Genomic DNA, 12,679 nt, shown 5'->3' on the forward strand with positions numbered 1-12,679 from the left:
TAATTAATTAATTCTATTTCTTAACCTCTCCTCTTCCTCAAAAAGAGGGTCTGAGTGGTGTATGATGTAATCATTATATATAAACAACTTATAAAATTAACATTAAAATATTAAAACTATTTTACAATTTTTTTTAAAAAAATGTAAAATATATAACATTGTAATTGGACAGAAGCACTACGGCAGACTTTTTAAAAATGTTTAAATTGCAGAAATTGTATCTGAATGCACACAACAGGTCTACAACAACTCATCACAGCCAACTCACCACGGACAACTCGCCACTGGACAACTCATCGTGGGACAAGAGTGACATTAATATCAAAGAAATGGTGGAACAAAATAATTAAAGAAAGGATGCAAAAGGATGGACAGAATGAAATGTGAATGACAAAAATTAAAATATTTTAAACATTATTTTTAATAATTAAATTGAATTGTTGAATTGTGACACGCAAGTTGTCCCCTGGTGAATTGGCCAAGGCAAGTAGTCCCATTCCACCCACAACATGCTCTGAAAATGGTTTTCACTGGCATTCACTGGCTCCAAAAAAATTGGGGAACTTCAGATGAACTAGCATTTATCTACAGTACCAATTAGATATAAGGTATAAAAATTGTAAATAATTCTTTCCTTTGAATATTAGGATCAACAGTATGTGTAATTGTGCTTAGATGGAAAGGCCACATACTACTTTATTATAAAGGTAAAATCTTTGACTCCCTGTGACTTCACAACCTAGCATGTGTTTTCTTGACAAAAATAACAGAATACTTAAAAGACATAGAAAAGATGTCCTGAGAGGGATTCCTCTTCTCCAGATGGCCCAAAATAGCTAGTTCAAATATGTTTTTAATAGTTAGCATCTTTCATATTTTTTCTTGATGCAAACAATAACGTATGGATAGAGTGGAAGATAGCTATTGATCAGTCTCTAGCAAAAGAAGGGAGCAATTTCCACACTCCAAGCTTATAATAACAAGCAAGGTGGAGGATTCCTTTCCAATGCTATTGTCAAATACACAATTGCAGGTTGTAGAAACAGAAATACTACTTTATCTTTACAACAAACAATGTCAAAAGAATATCAATAGTCTCTAATAATCAAATGTGTACAGGGCAAGTTTACTTTAGTTTTTTATAGGCTACCAGATCTGAGCCGCAAAAGTCTGGATGATCACAAGTTGACAAGAAAGAGTTAGAATTTTCTTCATCTCTTAACTCCCATCTAACAGTTGCCTTGGGTTTTGCAGTTCTGGTAAATCTAGTTTTCCAGAATTTATAATATATGGCAACCAGCTATCTATGCAGAAACATAAAAGCTACTTTGAGATTTTGGAAAAGCAGGCAGCAATTTTTAATTAACTAGAAAAAAATAACCCCCCAAAGTCCTAAATATTTAGACTAAATATGTATGGGAAGCAGGTCATGTCTTCAGCTGGTTTTGGGTTCTTGCCTACTGCCTGTTCCAACTGTGCATTTATCCATCAATCACCTACAATGACAGCTCAGGTCAACAAATATCCTTGTTTAGAGAGAAAAGGTTTTCTAGGCAAGCTATATTAAATTTTCTGATTAAAAGGCAATTCAGGGCATTTGCCTTTGGTTGATGGGATGAGGATAATATTATTCAAAGTAGTTAAGTTTGGATACAGTAGGTAGTGTGAGCAAACTTGGAATAAAAGAGGTTTTGATTGGCCTTGTGACAGAGTGTCTAAGAGGTGGCAAAGCTGACTGATACTTCCTTACCTTTAGCAAGAAAATTAACTGCTCTGCAAATGGAATGGTTCAATCAGAGGAGGTTTTGCACATTTCTAATTTTTTTATAATATTTTATTAGTTTTCTAATTTTACAATTAAAAATTTAAAGAGCAACGTGGTGACTGGGTAATCAATGATTCAATAACATACATAAATCTTTAGCACAAATCTCAAGTTACAACATCAGTTATTTCCTCTCTTTTTCCCTTAATATCTATTATCTCATATTGAACTAATATAGTTCTTACTGTTATCAGCTAAGCAAAACCATCTTTGTTACATTTATTAATAACTTTTAGCTTATGCATATCTTAATTGTGTTTGCATTCAATCTTTATATGCAATCAATGTCCTGTTATTGCTTTTTTCCCAGGCTTTAATTTCCCCTCAATATTCAACTTAACACTCTCTTTTCTAATTTTCCCATACTGGATCTGTTGGTCAGTTGGGTCCTCTGTCTTAGTATTTAGTTGTTCCACTTATGCTGTTACTTTCTGCATTGTTAGTTCTTTGGTTGTAGTCAAGATCTGGGTTTGTATATCTAAGTTGGCATCTTGTTCCTTTATGTTGCCTCGTTTTGTTACACGCTGAAAGAATGGTTTGATGTATTGATTTCAACATAAAAAGGATTTTTTCCTGATCTTCATCCATATTCTCTTGATAATATATTAAGTTGAAGATTTTAAAATCAAACATTAAAAATAGTTTTTTGTTTTTTATAGCTAGGTATGGGACATCTATTTCATGTGCTGTAGGTAGTCTTTATAGTGGAAATTGTTTGCCAACTAAGAATTTATAGACCAAAGTATTCCATCATCTTGTGTAATAACAGATACTTCTCATGTAAAAAAATAGGAAAACAAGTTCCCACATATAATTCTGAAAGTCAGTAAAGGTTTATAGTCATAGTTTAAACAGGCCAGATATGTCGCCCTGCAGTTCCTTCTTTACAGCTGAGTTTTTCACAGGTGGCATCTGTCAAGGTCAAGAGAGTTTTTTCTAGATTCTGGGCTTCAAGCCAAGTCTCTTTTAGTCAATAACAAGTTGTACTACCATACTTCACCACAAGATGTCACCAATACCATTTAAAACTTTTTATGTCCTGAGTTTTTATAATAGTTTTTCAAGGTTTATTTCTTTTCTTTTTAGATAAAAACCAATGTCTCCAGTAAGAATAGGAAAACATTTAGTCCCCAAATTTCAAAAGTATATGCATCCAACTAGATTAAAGTTGTTCTTATAATTGCTCTATTTCCCCTGGTTAGTCAGTCACCACTGTTCTTAGAGGGTGGGGTAGGAATTCCCTTCCCTCTCCCCTCACAGGGGAAAAAAAATACTTTGAACAGCTTTTACAGGAAAGATATTTAAAGTCTTAAAGAGAAGATCAGATCTCACCCAGTTTCATCCATGATGCTTGGTAGTAATTTTGACTTCAGCAGTCTACAGCTTAATGACGAGCCATACAGCTAGGGCCGGTCTTTCCTTCGCCAGTTTGGAGACCTGCCCTGGATCAAGAGGAAGTGCTGCCACCCTCACATGATCAAGCGGGGGATCCCCTCCTTGCTTGTCACCTCTACAGGGCAACTTTCGACCCTTTCCAGGGTCTCCCAGCGGGATGAAATCAGATGCTGAAGACGGAGCTTGTCTCCATGCATCTGCAGGTGTCGTGATGGCAAACCAGAAGTCCATATTTCTATTTTTTTAAAAAAGTTTTGGAAAAGGCTAAAGGGGGCTAAACAAGAACCACCAACAGGAAGGTAGCAAGAATGAATGAAAAAACTGCAGAGAATCTAGTTGGGGAGGGAGCTAGAAAAGTGTTCTGCAGAATTCTAATTAAAAGGGTATGGGAGATGACAATGAATAACATTTGGAACAGGCAGTGTGATTTTATGCTGGGCAATCGAGAAATGTATCATCTGTTGTTGTTGTTGTTAGCTGTGAAGTCGTGTCCGACCCATCGTGACCCTATGGACAACGTTCCTCCAGGCCTTCCTGTCCTCTACCATCTTCTGGAGTCCATTTAAGCTCACGCCTACTGCTTCAGTGATGCCATCCAGCCACCCCATTCTCTGTCTGTCTCTAATGTCTTTCCCAGCATTAGGCTCTTCTCCAGTGAGTCCTTCCTTCTCATTAGATGGCCAAAGTATTTGAGTTTTAGCTTCAGGATCTGGCCTTCTAAAGAGCAGTCAGGGTTGATCTCCTTTAGGACTGACCGGTTTGATCGCCTTGCAGTCCAAGGAACTTGCAGGAGTCTTCTCCATCACCACAGTTCAAAGGCCTCAATTCTTTGGCGTTCAGCCTTTTTTATGGTCCAGCTTTCACTGCCATACATTGCAACTGGGAAGACCATAGCCTTGACTATATGCACTTTTGTTGACAGGGTGATGTCTCTGCTTTTTAGTGTGCTGTCTAGATTTGCCATGGCTTTTCTCCCCAGGAGCAAGCGTCTTTTAATTTCTTGGCTACAGTCACCATCTGCAGTGATCTTGGAGCCCAGGAAAATAAAATCTGCCACTACCTCCATTTCTTCCCCATCTATTTGCCAGGAATTGAGAGGGGTTAGTTCTATAAGGTGCTGTAGGGCTTCATAGAACTGGTCAATTTCATCTTCTTCAGCACTGGTGGTTGGGGCATAGACCTGAACTACTGTGACATTGAATGGTGTGCCTTGGATTCGAACTGAGATCATTCTGTCATTTTGAGGATTGTATCCCAGTATTGCTTTTCTTACTCTTTTATTGACTATGAAGGCTACTCCATTTCTTCTGAGGGATTCTTGCCCGCAGTAGCATACCTGATGGTCATCTGAATTCAATTCGCCCATTCCTGTCCATTTTAGTTCGCTGATTCCCAAGATGTCGATGTTCAGTCTTGTCATCTCTTGTTTGACCACGTCCAGCTTGCCTTGATTCATGGATCTCACATTCCAGGTTCCTATGGAGAAAAAATCTTTACAGCATCGGACTTTCCTTTCACCACCAGATACATCCACAGCTGAGCGTCCTTTCGGCTTTGGCCCAGTCACTTCATTCTTTCTGGCGCTACTAGTACTAGCCCTCTGCTCTTCCCCAGTAGCATATTGGACGCCTTCCGACCTGAGGGGCTCATCTTCCAGCGTCATATTGTTTTGCCTTTTGGTACTGTCCATAGGGTTTTCATGGCAAAGATACTGGAGTGGGTTGCCATTTCCTTCTCCAGTGGATCACGTTTTGTCAGAACTCTCTGCTATGACCTTTCCGTCTTGGGTGGCCCTGCACAGCATAGCTCATAGCTTCATTGAATTACGCAAGCCCCTTCGCCACGACAAGGCAGTATAATCCATGAAGGGGTATCATCTGTACTTGCAGATAAACTAGAATTTTAGGTGCCAAAATAAATTGGATTGGGTTTATCCATACATGAGCTTATCTATAGTATTTATTTGAGCTATCCATATATCCCTTTATTTATTTATTTAAAATAACTCAAGATGGGGAACATGCCTGATACTCTTTCTTCCTCCTATTTGCACAACAACAATCTTGCGAGGTGGTTTGGGTTGAGAGAGAGAGAGAGGGAGAAAGAGAGAGAGTGACTGGCTCAAAGTCACCCTGCTGGTTTTCTTGCCTAAGGTGGGACAAGAACTCACAGTCTCCTGGTTTCTAACCAAAATACTATGAAAATTTGTGGATAAGTAAATTGTGAAAATCAAAACATATGAAAATGTCAAGGGCTGGCTTATTTGTGGATGATGTATTTTTCATGGTATTTGGGTTAAAAATTCAAGGTCACTGTATCCATGGATGGGCTGATACGCCACTGTATAGGACATGTATGTGGGGGAAAAAAAGTTCATTGTACATTCATTGATTTAGAGACCATGCATGATAAAGTGAGCAGGATTGAATTTGGAGTGTTTTCCCCAGTGGGTGTTTGCTGACTGTGCCGAGAGAAGAGCTGAGAATGAAAGGATAGCTTATGGAGGGAAATGATGACATTTGGAAAAAATGGATCAGCAATGATCAGGGTATAAGACAGAATGTGTAAAGTTTCTTAAAGAAGAGATAGTATCAAGAATCAGTGGATGCTAAGATGATTGAATAGAATGAAAAATACTTTAAGGTAGGTTGGTGATGTAGAGAGAAAGAATGAAGACTGATTCTCAAAAGAAATACATGAAGGAAGAAGCGGTGGGTCTACAGAAAAGGAAGAGCAGAAAACTTATGACTGGACAGGGCTAACTCGATATTTGGAAAGTGAGAGGTGAGAATTTAGAAAGCAGAAGTTTATGTAAAAAGCAGAACATGGATGTGATGGGAGCCAGGGTGGTTTTCAGGGATAGAAAGGTATGGGGAAGTATAATAGATTGTATTACTGTAAGATTTTAGCTGTATATTTTTTTCCTTTTTCTCATTTTATGCCTTTGATTTGTTTAGCTTACTATTTCTTTCTCCTTTTCTGGCATACGTAGGTAGGTAGGTATGCTTGTTTAAGGGCAGGAATATAACAACCAAAGCTAGCACGTTGCGAAAATAGGACAAGCTTTAGATGAGCTGCATAACTGGTTTATCCAATACCTACTGCATGTATGGATTTATTTGTTTAAACATTCCATTTATAAACTCCTGCCAATATTAGGACGGATACCTTGTCACAGAATACAACAAGATATATAAAAGCAATTATCTTTTCTTACCAATTTTCCACTGAACAAGATACAGTCATTCCCAGTGCTTTTTTTGTAAAAGAAAAAGGTGCCGGAACTCACACATGTCATACAACCCGCCTTGCCTACCCTACAAGGTTCCATCCAAAAAAAGGTGCCGGAACTCCGTTCTGAGCGTTCTATGAGAAAAAAAGTCCAGGTCATTCCCATCCTTATTTGAAGATATTAGTTATTAAGCAACTTCTCTATCATTGAACTACAGAAGATGACCGCCCAGTAGTCAACTCAATCTACTGGACCATTCTAGGTAGGGTCAACCAGGTGCTGTTGCATGTTAAGCAAGCCTGTAAAGAAAAGATGAGATATAGATGGCCCCCACCTTCTTAAAATGTAATGCTTTCAAGTCAGTCTTGACTTTGGGTGATTTCATGGGCTAGTCCCTATGGTTTTCTTGGCAACATTGCAGAGGTGGTCTAGCATTTGCCATTGCCTTATTCTGGAATATTTTGGGGGTTTCTCATTCTAGCACTGAGAAAAAAATGACTAGCTGAAAGTCACCTGCCTGCTTCCATGCCAACCATGGTTCTAGTCCAGCACCTTAACCAATGCACCAATTGACTCTCTAAATGTTCCGAATGCATGAATAAAGCTGAACTTTATTTGACTTGAATATATTTTTTGTGTAGTAAATATACTCAGGCAAACCTGAAGCAAAAGAAAACAAAAACAGCAACTGAAGCTGAATCCTAATTGTAATGTCTTGAGAGGAAATACCCATTGTATAGATTCTGTACATCTTACATTATTCAACAGAAAAAACTCAGACCAAAATGCAACTATCTGTGGCTCCACATGGTTGCTAGGCAACATGCAAACAGAGCAGCAAACCAGAATAAGTCTCAGAAAGGCCTCTTGAAATCTAGAGATGATAGAGGGAGAGGGAGAGGGAGAGGGAGAGGGAGAGGGAGAGGGAGAGGGAGAGGGAGAGAGGGAGGGAGGGAGGGAGGGAGGGAGGGAGAGAGAGAGAGAGAGAGAGAGAGAGAGAATCGATGAATGAATGAATGAATGATGTTATGCTTGAGCAGTAAAGATAGCCTGTATGCTAGAAATGCCCTGAATGCCAGCCACAATGTTACTTTTCTTCTTAAATGTCAGAAGACATGTATAACCCAGATCACTGGAGTAGTAAAAATCTCTGCTGTCACTGATAGCAGTGATATAGTATCCTTGTGAGCAGTGAGAACCAATCCAGTCTCCTGTGCTGGGCTCTTGACAGCATTCCTGCAGCTGGGAACAGCATGTGTTTCCTCTCATTACAAAGCAGACAGGGAAGAATAGCAGCATCCAAGTTTCCAGAGGTAGGGAAATTGAGCACAGCTATTAGCTGTCTTGCCAACATGAAGAGTGGATTTTTAACACACACACACACACACACGCACGCACACACACAAACACACACACACCATGCTCTTGGCAAAACTTTTGGCAGAACAGCCCAGGACAGACAGACGGCAAAGGCTGTCTGTGTGAATGCGCTATTCACATGTGTCCTGTTTCTCTGCCTCTGGTTTGGCAGAACAGAAACACAGAGAGAGCATAGGAGGCACTTGGGATTCCTTTGCTTTGGCTTAGAAGTCCAGCTTTGCAGAAATGGCTGTGGAACTGAAGTTCATTTTTTTATTCTCCAGTGGAGCATTTGGCTGCTTTATTTCTGGCAACAGCTGTCATTAAGAGCAGTGCCGTGATCCAGCCAGACTATTTTACTTGCATGTCTGAGCCATATACTTTTATTAGTGTGTGTGTGTGTGTGTCTTCCAGCTAACAAATATGATTGCCAAGTGTCAAACCTCAATTTTGGCTTTCTTCCAAAGTTGGTTAAAAGTCTTCCAGCAAATGTCCAGCCTTAAATTTGGTTATGGAGGGATAAACAGATTTTTTAAAAGTGGAACTGGGATTGTGTCATGCCAAACAGACAAAAAGCATTAAGCACAATTCAACATTAAGCAGAGTGCCAGCCTCTATGTTTATTCAAAAGAAAATTTCATTCAGTTCAATGGAACTTATTTCTAAGTAAGTGTATAGAACTATAGGCTTAAGCTCTTTGATTTTGATAAACTTCAATGAACTGTGATTTAGATCTTGGTTTATTTATTTACAATAGCTGTGTGAAGTTTTCAACTGTACTGGTTCTCAACCAAGTTAGTTTTTTTAAAACAACAAAACAAAAACTGTGCATAGCTATAGATATACATGATTGAACTAGATTTTGGGGGGAAATTACCATCATTCATTTGTCTGGGTGAGATCGCTTTTTGGTTGCCTTGGAGTGTTCCAGTACGAGACGGCTGTTGAAGTGGTCCACTCCAGGCACCTAGTGGACTTGGCTGGACTTCATACAGATCTTTTTTTTTAAAAGAATTTTATTAGTTTTTCAATTTACAACCTATGTGTCTAGAAAGCATCATGGTACCTGGGTAGTCATCAATTGAATAACAGAGTTTTCAATACATAGTTTGGGTTACATTATCATAGCATCCTTCTCTATTTCCCTCAACATTCAATACAACATATTTAAAATAACAGATTTATAAGAATAGCATGGTCAATTAAAAAGATTTTGTCAGTCCAATTTCAATAAAGTATATCTATATCCTGTTATTAGATTTTATCTAATTTTGATGTTAGTTGTAGTATCCAAGTTTAACCTTTGACATCCCAAATAGTATTCAGAACCCAAAATTCCCTTATTTTATTACACCAAAGATTGTATCATCTAACATATGCGCTCATGCGCTCGTGACCTCCTGTTTAGACTACTGCAACGCTCTCTACATGGGGCTGCCCTTGAGGACCACTCGGAGGCTTCAACTGGTGCAGAATGCGGCCGTGCGAGTTGTGATGGGGGCTTCCCGATACTCCCATGTAATACCTCTACTCCGCGAGCTGCATTGGCTTCCGGTTGCCCTTCGGGTGAGATTCAAGGTGCTGGTGATGACCTATAAAGCCCTTAATGGCTTGGGTCCGGGTTATCTGAGGGAACACCTGCTGCCGGCATCAAGCTCCCTTTGTCCCGTGCGCTCCCACAGGGAGGGCCTTCTCAGGATACCGCCGGTTAGGGAATGCCGGCGGGTTATTCCTAGGGGAAGAGCGTTCTCTGTGGGCACGCCTGCCCTCTGGAATGATTTACCCGTGGAACTTAGGACCGCCCCCGATCTGCGTTCGTTTCGCCGGGACCTGAAAACCTGGTTTTTCGATCTATCAGGCCTGGACTGAAGGGGTTTTAGCTTTTTTTAATGTTGTTTTAATTGGGCTTAATTAATTTAATGTATTTTAATTCTATATTATTTTTATATTGTATTTTATGCTGCCCTGTAAACCGCCCTGAGTCCTTTGGGAATAGGGCGGTATAGGAATTTAAATAAATAAATAAATAAATAAATAAATAAATAAATAAATAAATAAATAAATAAATATGTTAATTCCACTCTCTTTATTTGCTCTGACATCTCTGTCTGCAGTTCAGTCTGTATTCTTCTTCCATCTGGATAAAATCTTATCCAGTATTATAGTTAGTAGTTGACTGTCCAGGCTTTCCACAGGTTGTCTTAGTTGGTCTTCGGCGTCCTCTATGTTGGCATCACTATCTTGCCTGTAGTGTACTTCTGAAGTTATAGGCTCTTTAGAAAGGGTCAAAAGTTAAGTATTAAGTTTTTCCCTAGTTTGTTGTTGATCTTTAGGATTGTCTGTCATAGTAGTAGTTCCACCTCCACAAATTCATCTCCAGCTGTTTCAGGTTTTTATCTCAATACCAAGGTCAATCCAAAATGTAAGCAAGCAATGTTCACTTGCTGTAATGTTCACTTGCTGTAACAGACCTAGCCACTAGATGTCCCCAGAGTACTTCAAATCCTTTTCAGACGGAGTCTTTTTATTTATTCCCCCCAACTTTTTTTAGACTTATAGGTGGAATAGCCCATTTCTGTAAATATAGGAACTTTGGACCAAAAGTAAAAAGGCAGTAAGACCAATTAATCAGTATCATTTAGTACATGCCTTTTTCTTTTCTCTCCCAATATAGACAAGGGCGCTATTAAGGAGGATGGGGGAAAAACAGAAATCCCTTCCCTCTCTCCTCGCAAGGGGAAGCAAATTTGGAAAGCTTTGACAGGAAGAGTAGACAATTAGGAAAAGAAGAAGGCAATTCTTACCCAATTTTCAAGTGCTTTCAAGTGCTTTGTTATGATTTTGGCTTTGGCAGGAGACGGCTAAACGATGGGCCATGGGAGTGGCCAATCCTTTCTTCTTCGTTTCGGAGAGTAGCTCCAAGCTGACGAGAGGGCCGCCACCCTTCTACCACTGACTGGAGAGACGTGGATGAGGAAGGACAGACTTTGGGTCAACTGCAGCAAGAGGAATGGCTTTGGGTTTTAGGCCACTCCAGATTCGGTGATCTTCCATTTTTAGTTCTACATGCTGGTACATTGCCCCAGAGGGATGTAGTGCCCAGTTTCTCCAGATACATCCCCTATAACTTACCTTTTCTTTCTCACAGCATTTTTATTTTCTTTCATTATTACTTTTATTTATTTTGGACACTAACAACATTCATTTCAATTTTGACTTATGACTGATTCTATTTGTCCGGAATAGTATAAGATCTCCTCCTCAAAGCATGGGTTTGGACCAGAAGACCTGCAAGGTCACTTCCAATCCTGTTATTCTATGTTCTATGTTTCCATATGAATCACTAAACTTCACCTTACAGCATTCTCTCACTTCAATTTCATCCTGCCTTTACTTTTAATGGCATTCACTCTGCTGGCAAGTCCTTGTTTAGTTCTCCTGACTTCCATGCCAACTTTTGACTTTCATGAAAAGCATTTTTTCTGTCTCTTTTACATTAATCTTGACCATCCCACATTGTCTTTGAGTTCATGTTTGGCAATTATATTTTTCTCTTTAAACATAGGATACCATAACTTTTTCTAATCTTCATTTTCACATAAATATTTCTTATGTATGCATTTCTCCCTTTTTTCACTCGCTTTCCACTAAGCATATTTTTTCACTGTTTCAGTTTTCATACTTCCCATTACTCTGGCCCTATACACCTCCATGGCTCTTCTTAATGATTGTTTTAACTCTATTTCAAGCAGATTTTACATTCTCTTTCTTTATATTCCTTCTGTTGGAGGATTAATTTATCTTATAATATGCTTTTTATTCAGGATTTATATTTTTTCCCCTGCTGGAATTCTATTTTTATTCTGGTTTCTTTCACTTCTCCTGATACTTGTATTTATTCATCAGTGCCACAAATAAATAATCTCTTCTGCAAACAAAATTAGTCATCACATTTACATCTCTCACTAATGTTTTCAATCTTTTATCAAAAGAAATCAAAGTAATTGTGTTTTAAGACTTATATTCATCCCTTTGTCATGTGTACATATGTATTTATTTATTTATTTATTTATTTTTGGGACTTATATGCCGCCCTGTCTCCCGAAGGACTCAGGGCGGCTAACAACAATAAAAGACAATAATACAAATGTTAAAAAAAATTAAAGCCCCAATGATAAAATATTAAAAACATTTTTAAAAATCCCTATTGTCAGATAGGTTTCTGCTTAAATTACATACTGAATCTGAAACAAAGAGACCTTCTTCTAAGCACAGCAGTCACTATTCTCATTAATTCTTGGATTTATCCTCTCATCTTATTTCTACTTATGCATTCATGTTATCCAGCAGAATAATTTCTCTCCTGGATTGCATTCATTCAGGGTGTTATACAATTTTCCCCAAAACTGGTCTTCTGTAACCACAGGCATAAACTATTATGGGTTCCTACTTTCATTTACACTCACAACAGTCTTGATGACACTAATTCATTGTTTCTAACAAAACTTTCAATCCTTTTATTCATAACAAAACCCTCATGTTCACTTTTTGTAGTATTCATTAGCTACAGTTCACAAGATTGGACCACTTATATTCACATCTCAGGATTTGAAATGGACACCTAACTTTACAATAATTATTTTAAAAGCACAACAAAGAATATTCTTCCTACGTCAACTCAGGAAGTTCAGACTGCCCTGGGAGCTGTTGATAAGAGTTTTACAAAGATATTATCAAGCCTGTCATTTGTACTTCTCTAACTGTCTGATTTGGTATAGCAACCAAATATGACGGGCACAAATTCCAATGGATAGTTAAGACTGAAGAAAGAACAAATTGCAACCATCCTGCCTTCCATAGAAGGTCTG

The sequence above is a fragment of the Vipera berus genome, assembly GCF_964194415.1.
Source record: "Vipera berus genome assembly, chromosome: 1".
Lineage (NCBI taxonomy): Eukaryota > Metazoa > Chordata > Lepidosauria > Squamata > Viperidae > Vipera > Vipera berus.